Consider the following 7,548-nt stretch of genomic DNA (forward strand, 5'->3'; position numbering starts at 1 on the left):
AGGCCGGCAGTGGCATCCGACGAGGTCCAGGCGGCGGTGCGGGCTCCGAACGGCATCGGCGCGGGCTCCGGACGGCGTAGACGCGGCGTCGAGGTGATGGGGTCAGGGCGGGTCAAGCCCCCGATCCAATGGGGGGGAGTGGGAGGAGTGAGTGGGGGTCGTGGGTTAGGGTTTCGGCCTCGGGGGGTTAGTAGGCAAGTGGGGTTAGTAGGCAAGTGGGGTTGGGCCGGCCGACTGGGCTGAGGCCCAGGTGGGCAGGGGGGTTCCTCTGTTCCCTTTTTTTGTTTTCTCTTGATTTGCTTTTCCTTTTCTATTTTTCTTTTATTTCTTTACTGTTTTCATTTAAAGTTTCTATTATTTTAGTTTTATAAAATACCAAGTTAGCACCTAAATTAGTATTACTAATTAGGCCTCTGCCATAATTATTTTCGCACACTACTAATTTAGTTATATTATTATAACTTTATAAAAGGCATTAAATTAATTGTTTTGCCCTAAGCTTTGCTTATTTTAGTGAATTTAAATATTATAAGAAATGTTGGTTTCTCCACCATTATTACTCATGAATTATTCATCACATCTAGAACATTTTAGTTTTAATGTTTGAAAACTTTTGTTGTTCGCTTGATTTTGAATTTGAATCTGAACTGGTTTCAAACTAACGCGAGATTAGCAACAGTAATCGGGGTGACATGGCATCATTAGCAGAGGTTCACTGTAGCTTAAATATCCGGGCGTCACATAACCTTAGGTGTGGCAACCTTTGGCAAACGTAGTCTCAAACCAAGAGTGTTACCTTAACATTCTGATGATGTCTAGATATACATAGAAGAGTAGCAAAACACCAACAACACAGCAGTAGTTAACTGCAGTTAATTGGCTGATATTTGTAGAAACGTAATAAACTCCCTCTGCCCCATAATATAAGATGTTTATTCATCCACGCCGTGAATATATTGAATGCTATAAGATCTTATATAATGGGATGGGGGAGTGTTGTACTACATCATATTGCAATTGATGTTTAGCTTCTAAAGTTAACTTGGTGCTTTTAGGTACATGTCATTGGTAAAGATCCGTACTTCGACCCTTTCATGACCCAGCTTCAAGAGAGGAAACTGATAAAGATTGTTATTAAAATGGGTCAAAAAATGTCAATCAAACTGTTTGTTTACACTTTATGCAAGACAACAGTGAACTGCAGCATGGTAAGTAAGAACTCTGTAACCTTCCTTTTACTGCCCATAATGAGTTGTGTTACATGACAATGCCCGAATCTTTTTTCTTTGCAGCTGTTCTCGAAGCAGTTTACTCAAGATTACCTCTCAAACTACATGATTAGTGGGCATGCAAAGGTTAAAGTATTTCTACCATAACACGATGACTATCTAGATGCCCTCAAGAGTGATGAAGATAGTGAAGGATGGGCGGTCGGCCATCACAAGGGGCTGGACAAAGTCGTGCGTGCCTCCTGCATGGAGGAGAGCACAATATGGGCATTCCGCTTCACCTTGTTCAGCAACCAGAATGTCTTTTGCATCTTTCTTTACCGTGTTTAATAGTACAAGTATACAACCCTGGTTCATCATTCTTTATTTGGTGCTTATGTAATTCTTGAACATGTGTATCTGTGAATCGAATAATGCATTGGTTGTTTAACCTGATGGATATGAATAAAGTTATAGCCAGCTTTCAAATTCAAATTTAGTACAATTTTAAATAGCAGTGATTTAATTAGGGTCAAAATATGCTCTCCATGTCGTTACGGCGCACATGGTCTGTAAAGCACAAACGTGTGTGATATACATGTACTTCCAACACGGTTTGCAGAGAGGAAACGTGTGCGACCATGAACCATAATCATTTCTCTGTGTTTTTTGTTGTCGCAGACCAGCCAATTCAGGTAAGAGCACACTCTATTTGTAATTCCTCATAATCTATGATGTTTTAAGTTACAACAAATATGGAACTAAATTTTTCATAAATGGCTTCCAAAAACAGGAAGTCAGTGATTTTTGTGAGATATGAGATAATATTGTTTTAGCACACATGCTATTTTCATCTAGAGAATCCAATTATATGCATGATATTCAGTTCACTCAAGTGCGGGTTTCTTCTGATTTTTTTCTACTAGCGTCAATCATTGGCATGGTCCTTTTCATTGTTCTTTAATACTCTCATGTCCATTATTCCGTGCATCTATATGCACACATCTAAATGCTACCTGTATCATAAGGCTTATAATGTAAACATTAGCATCACTAGCTTTGTAGTGAGATTAATCATTATATGATGTCTGAATTATCCCCATTGAACTCCCTGAACTATCAACACTAGACCTATTGGTTTTGCAGTTTGGTCTACTTTAATTCAGTGTGAGGTACTTTTTTTTGTTGGTCGATCCATGATTTGTGTGTCTTGCTGATGCTATGGCTATTCTATTTAGTTTTGTCGGCCTACATTGTGTGAAGAACGAGTTGATTCAATGCCACTCTTTCATGGTGGATGAAAGGGTAGGTGCATGTTAGTATATGGTTAAACTGAGCTTGGCAGTTTGTATTGAAGATGGTTGGTTTGCCTTTTCTTTTTCTGTTCATGTGGTTCCTGGTTTGTAGGCTCTAGTGCTCTGTTATTTTAGATGGGGTGAGCAGGGACCTTTTCCCCTTTTGCTGGTTAGAATAAAAGGGAAGTTTTATGGTACTGATTACATGAAGTAAGACAAGTTTTCTTTTGGCATCAATAAGTGCTATATAAGCGAATGTTATGATGAGATCTGTACGAGCAATATCTTTTTTCTTTGATTCTTGGTTTGTGTTCCTGATTGAAGGTGATTTCATACATTTGAACCATCGCCAGATTTAGTGCCGTGTATGTTGGTTCCATGGTGAAATCACACAATCCTTGGGGTGTTGTCATTGAGATTTTTGGATGCAGGTTACACATGGTTTCGGTACCTCATTAGCAGCTGTTGTCTTATTTATGTAGACGCATGTTATTTCACTACTGTGAAAATGGGCTATTGTGTTCTGTACATATTTTTCTATGTTCAGTAAAGAGTTCTGGACATCTATTAAACCAAGGTTTTCTTCCTTCCAAAGGTGTGCACATATTGCTAACAACTCAGTCTACACTATCTGATTAGCTTCAAAAGAATCCTGTTTTACCTACCTTTACCATATAGTGGATGAAATTAGTTGTTCACCATGGCGCTCCACCGTTGTACGCACTAAGACGAAGCAATGGACATCTTAGAAAAAGATAAAGATTGGTCCTTGCTTTTCCCTTGGTGTTGCTAATTTCTGTTTATGTCGTTCTGTTTGTCCTATTCTATTTGTGTGATTATCCTACAATGTTCTTTGGAAGTTGGGGTTTGTGATAACTCTTTCTTGAAATTTGGATGCAGGGTTGCTCCATGCAAGGCTCCATACCCAAAGCACATTTAGATAAGTTTATGGGACATGATTATTTACCTGGAATTTATTGAATCAAGGCAACGAAATATTCCTTTCGTGTTGTGGACCATCGTTTCGTGGCTTGGCGGATGAAATAGACAAAAAATACAGAGATTCATCCCGTGCATGGAAGTAAGTTGCGCTATACTTACAAGATTAGGTCGTTCTAGAGTATACCAAGTAACATCAATTAGCTAAACACATGTTGTATAGATTGTCTTTTTATTGTGTTTCATTGGCAATGTTGTCTACCAGTTTTTACATGAATGGATGTCCTTCCCTATATTTATAGATGTGATTAGTATAGCAACAGCTAACTCGAAGAGAACCTTTGGACTTACCAATGCAATGTCCACTTGCTTTACTCTGTGAGACTGTGATGAACATAGTTTCCAGATGTATTTGTGCTTGGTAGCATTCTGAATATTTTGTATGCCGGTAGCTTCAGTTCTAACTATGTTTTTTTATTTATTCCAGGGAAATAGCTACAGTGTCTTTTTGGAGTGAAACTGCTGAAGCTTTTGATGCAGACAAACTCAATACAGATTAGTTGCAGAATCTTGTGGTTGCTCTGTTATAGGCTGCACATATAGAAACAAGATTGTAATGTTATCTCCCTTTCAATGTCTTTTTCTGGACAAGCTTTTCCGTCATGTTGATACATCTCTTATACTAACAGTTTGATTTTGTTTTCTTATTTTTTATTGCAGCTGGTCTAAGGCCTTTCAGATGAGGTTTGTATTAACACAGACAATCCACAGATTGCCGCCCTGCGTCACGGTTGATTTCGCTTGGATTAGCATGTTTTGTTGCATGCTTATATGCTCTGCATGTTAATCAACTGTTGGCATGGCATATAGGCTGCAAGATTCAACACGACCTATTTAACTTAATAGAAAGAGAGGACGGTGATTTGAGCCCAGTGAAGTATAGATTGCTACTGTGCAAATCCGTCAGTAAGTTGACATGCGTCCATAATGGAGATGAACTTGGTCAAAATTAAGTAGGTTTGATTTAGGACAAATTTAGAACTTCAAATATTTTGAAATGAAGGAATTAATTGTTAACTATGTTATTTGCCAGTGTTCAGTGCGGATTCTAATGATGATTCTTGCAGGTCAAAAAGTTTGGATGCAAAACTATGATTGAGGATCTCCAACCAAGCCAAGCTGGTGGTTCCTGTGATGTGAGAAATGTATTTGGATAAGTGCAGTTCAGGAAGGAACCATGAAAAAGTGTACAAACCACAAATGAGGGTTGTTTCGGCAAAACTGAACTACCCAAGATATTTGTATCTCATATTTGAGTCCTAGAACCGGACAAGGACAAGTCAAGCTTTTTCACATGTTTTTTTAGCCGTACCTCACCTCTCCTGCTATTTTACATGTAAAATACATGCATGCATTATCAGCCCTTGATTTTGCACATGCAAAACTTACAATTGATAATGTCAGAATACACACCGATTAGACGTACCTATTCTCGGTGCGGCGCAAGCGCGCGTATACTCTAGTTATCTTTGCCTTCTATAAAAATATGACAACCGGTGTGCGTGCTCTCAAAAAAAAGGCAGCTCCAGATGATATAGGCGGAGGCGTCTGATGGGACAACCACGGCTGGACAATGGCATCAAGGTGCTCGCCCTCAATCGTGGCAAAGAACCACATGATATGGTGTTCTAGTCGTCTAGCCAGGTGGGGGTCAGGCATGTGATGCTCATGGCTGGGCTTGATGTGGTCGATGGAGTGGTACCGGTAGAAATTGGCGGCTACAAGATCAAGCTTGAGTTGATGAGGCCCGTGACGTTGGATGGCAAGGGCGAGGAAGCGTCGCAGACAGGCCACCGGCCAAAGAGATGGCCGGCGGTTTTGGCGGCAAGTGCCCCAAGGGAGGCTGCTTTAAGAGTCAATGGGGGGCTGATTTTTGTGTTTTGACTCTTTTGCTAAAGTTTAGCCGGACCTGATGGCGGTAGGGTGTAAACGCCTACCACAAGGCTCTTGACGGTAGCAAAAGAATCAAATCCCAAAATAATTTTGGATGGAGGTCAGATCCGGCTCTAAACTTCCGTAAAAGGGTGAAAATACTGAAATCAGCCTCGATGGGGCGCAAGGACGAGACTTGACAGTGAGGCGGACAACACCACGTGGCAGGGAGGACACGTCCTCGCCGTCAAAGGAGACATGGGAGGGAGGTGCGGAGAAAAAGAACCCTCTGAGGTTTTGCAGAATTTGCCACACTGTATTTGATCTTGTTAGCCTTACATATATGTAAGGAGAGAGAGTCTCTGCTATAAAAAAATGTAAGAAGAGAAAGTCGGAGAATCGTTAGCCCACACAGAGGCGCATGCATGGCAAGAGAACCGGTCTATCCTCAAGACCAGGAGCTACCAGTACAACGTTTACATGAGAACGTGTCAAATACAAGTGTGCAACTCAACACCTGAGCGGGCAATAGTCTTCTCAAGTAGTACTCTTGTTCTACTCTACATCTGAAAGAGTAGCAGCAAGGGGCACTACGCATGGTATGACAAAGAACCAGCAATAAACTCAGGTCGTATACCTCAAGATTCCATACGAGATGCGCAGATACTCTTGTACATGGTAAAACTTGGTGATGAAACATCCTCATAGTCTGAACGAAATTTTCTGGGCTCGGCAGCGGTGCTGATCCCATTAATCAACCAGCAAGGGTCTCATTAATATCTATGTCTACACCTGAGGTATTGACACAGAGCACCTGATGACTGCCAAATTGTTGATGGCAGGTCATATAAACATTAATACATTGACAAGTAGCAATCGGAAAGGTGATATGAAAAAAAAACACTGGTGGCAATGATTTCAAAAATAAGGTAGAAACGTGTAAGATTAAACATTGAGGTTAAAGTTACCTATTTCTGAAGTACATGATGATGCAAGACATAAATCAATGCAAGTTGTGAACAGTTCCAAGTAGAAGAACCTATCATGGCCAACCTTCAAATCAAGAATACACTGTCAAACAAGTACTTAATACAGTTAAAAATTAAGCAGGATAGATGTAAATTTTACCAATTGCATCATACAAGTCTTGCCAGATATTCGGTGACCATTGTTCTAACATCTTTATAAAACCTTCTCTTGTACCATTAAACCTTTGCTGTAAATAGGAACAAAACATTGTAAGTGCTGAATCACTGTGCACTAGTACTGTAATAGACAAGGTGTTAAGGTCACAGATCCAAAATTTTCACTGTCTATCCAAGTTAACAAACAGCTCAGACTAAAAATATTATACTCTGTATTTTACATTTATTTCATATTTCAAGCTGTCCTAGGAATAAACAATCAGAGCATTTTCATGGCCTTGGTAGTTCTTTGTTTATCTTTTTGCACTCACAACATGCTTGAACTCTATGCATATTAGTAAGTTACAGAATGTTTTAAAAGTGAATTATCTTGATCTGATAAGGAAACTTGTAGAAATGTTTATACACATTCCTTATAAGAAGCATATAATCAAATGGATTGCTTGGATTGTAATGGCGATTGCTCTTGCTTTCATGCTCCATAATTTTGTCCAGCACATCTGGTAGCTTTCCATCTTCCTTAGGCCATGAAATGTCTATTATCCGAGACGCAGATCTCATTTTCCCTTGATCAGCTGCTATAAGACAGAGCAGATACTCCCCCTTTGTGTAATTATCCCAATTATCTGGATATCTTCTCAAGGCCCTCACAGAAAAATTCACTTGACCAATAAAAGAAATAAACCTTTGGGCTTCAGAATTGGGCTTAGTTTTCCATTGGTCGTAACAGCATGCTATAATATCCCAAACTGGTTTCCAGAACACACTTATGGAAATCCCACCTGGTAAGGTTTCCGCTGCAGTAAAAAGTGCTTACTAAGTCAGAACAGAGATCGCTTATGCTGTTTAGGGAACTTGGAGCTACGGAGAAAAACTTTACATGGATTTCTTTTACAACTATGGTAACAAAAAAATATTAACAGAAAGTCTAGTCTATTAACTACGCAACAGAGCTACGCACCACTGCGTTCGGGTGTAATACCGAAACAGAATTTGACAAGTGGGATTAGAGGATCAGTACCTTCTGTT

General features: G+C 39.9%; 1 long non-coding RNA gene across 1 annotated transcript; it reads right to left on the reverse strand.

The window, feature by feature from the left end:
• Nucleotides 1-5,786: 5,786 nt before the first annotated feature.
• LOC119283030 lies at nucleotides 5,787-7,310 on the reverse strand. The gene is made up of 3 exons (XR_005139025.1): nucleotides 6,503-7,310; nucleotides 6,343-6,427; nucleotides 5,787-6,195 (listed from the first exon to the last, which is right to left on the reverse strand). It is a non-coding gene; the product is annotated as an uncharacterized LOC119283030 (long non-coding RNA).
• Nucleotides 7,311-7,548: the final 238 nt, after the last annotated feature.

The sequence above is a fragment of the Triticum dicoccoides genome, chromosome 1A (genome assembly GCF_002162155.2).
Source record: "Triticum dicoccoides isolate Atlit2015 ecotype Zavitan chromosome 1A, WEW_v2.0, whole genome shotgun sequence".
Taxonomy (NCBI): Eukaryota; Viridiplantae; Streptophyta; class Magnoliopsida; order Poales; family Poaceae; genus Triticum; species Triticum dicoccoides.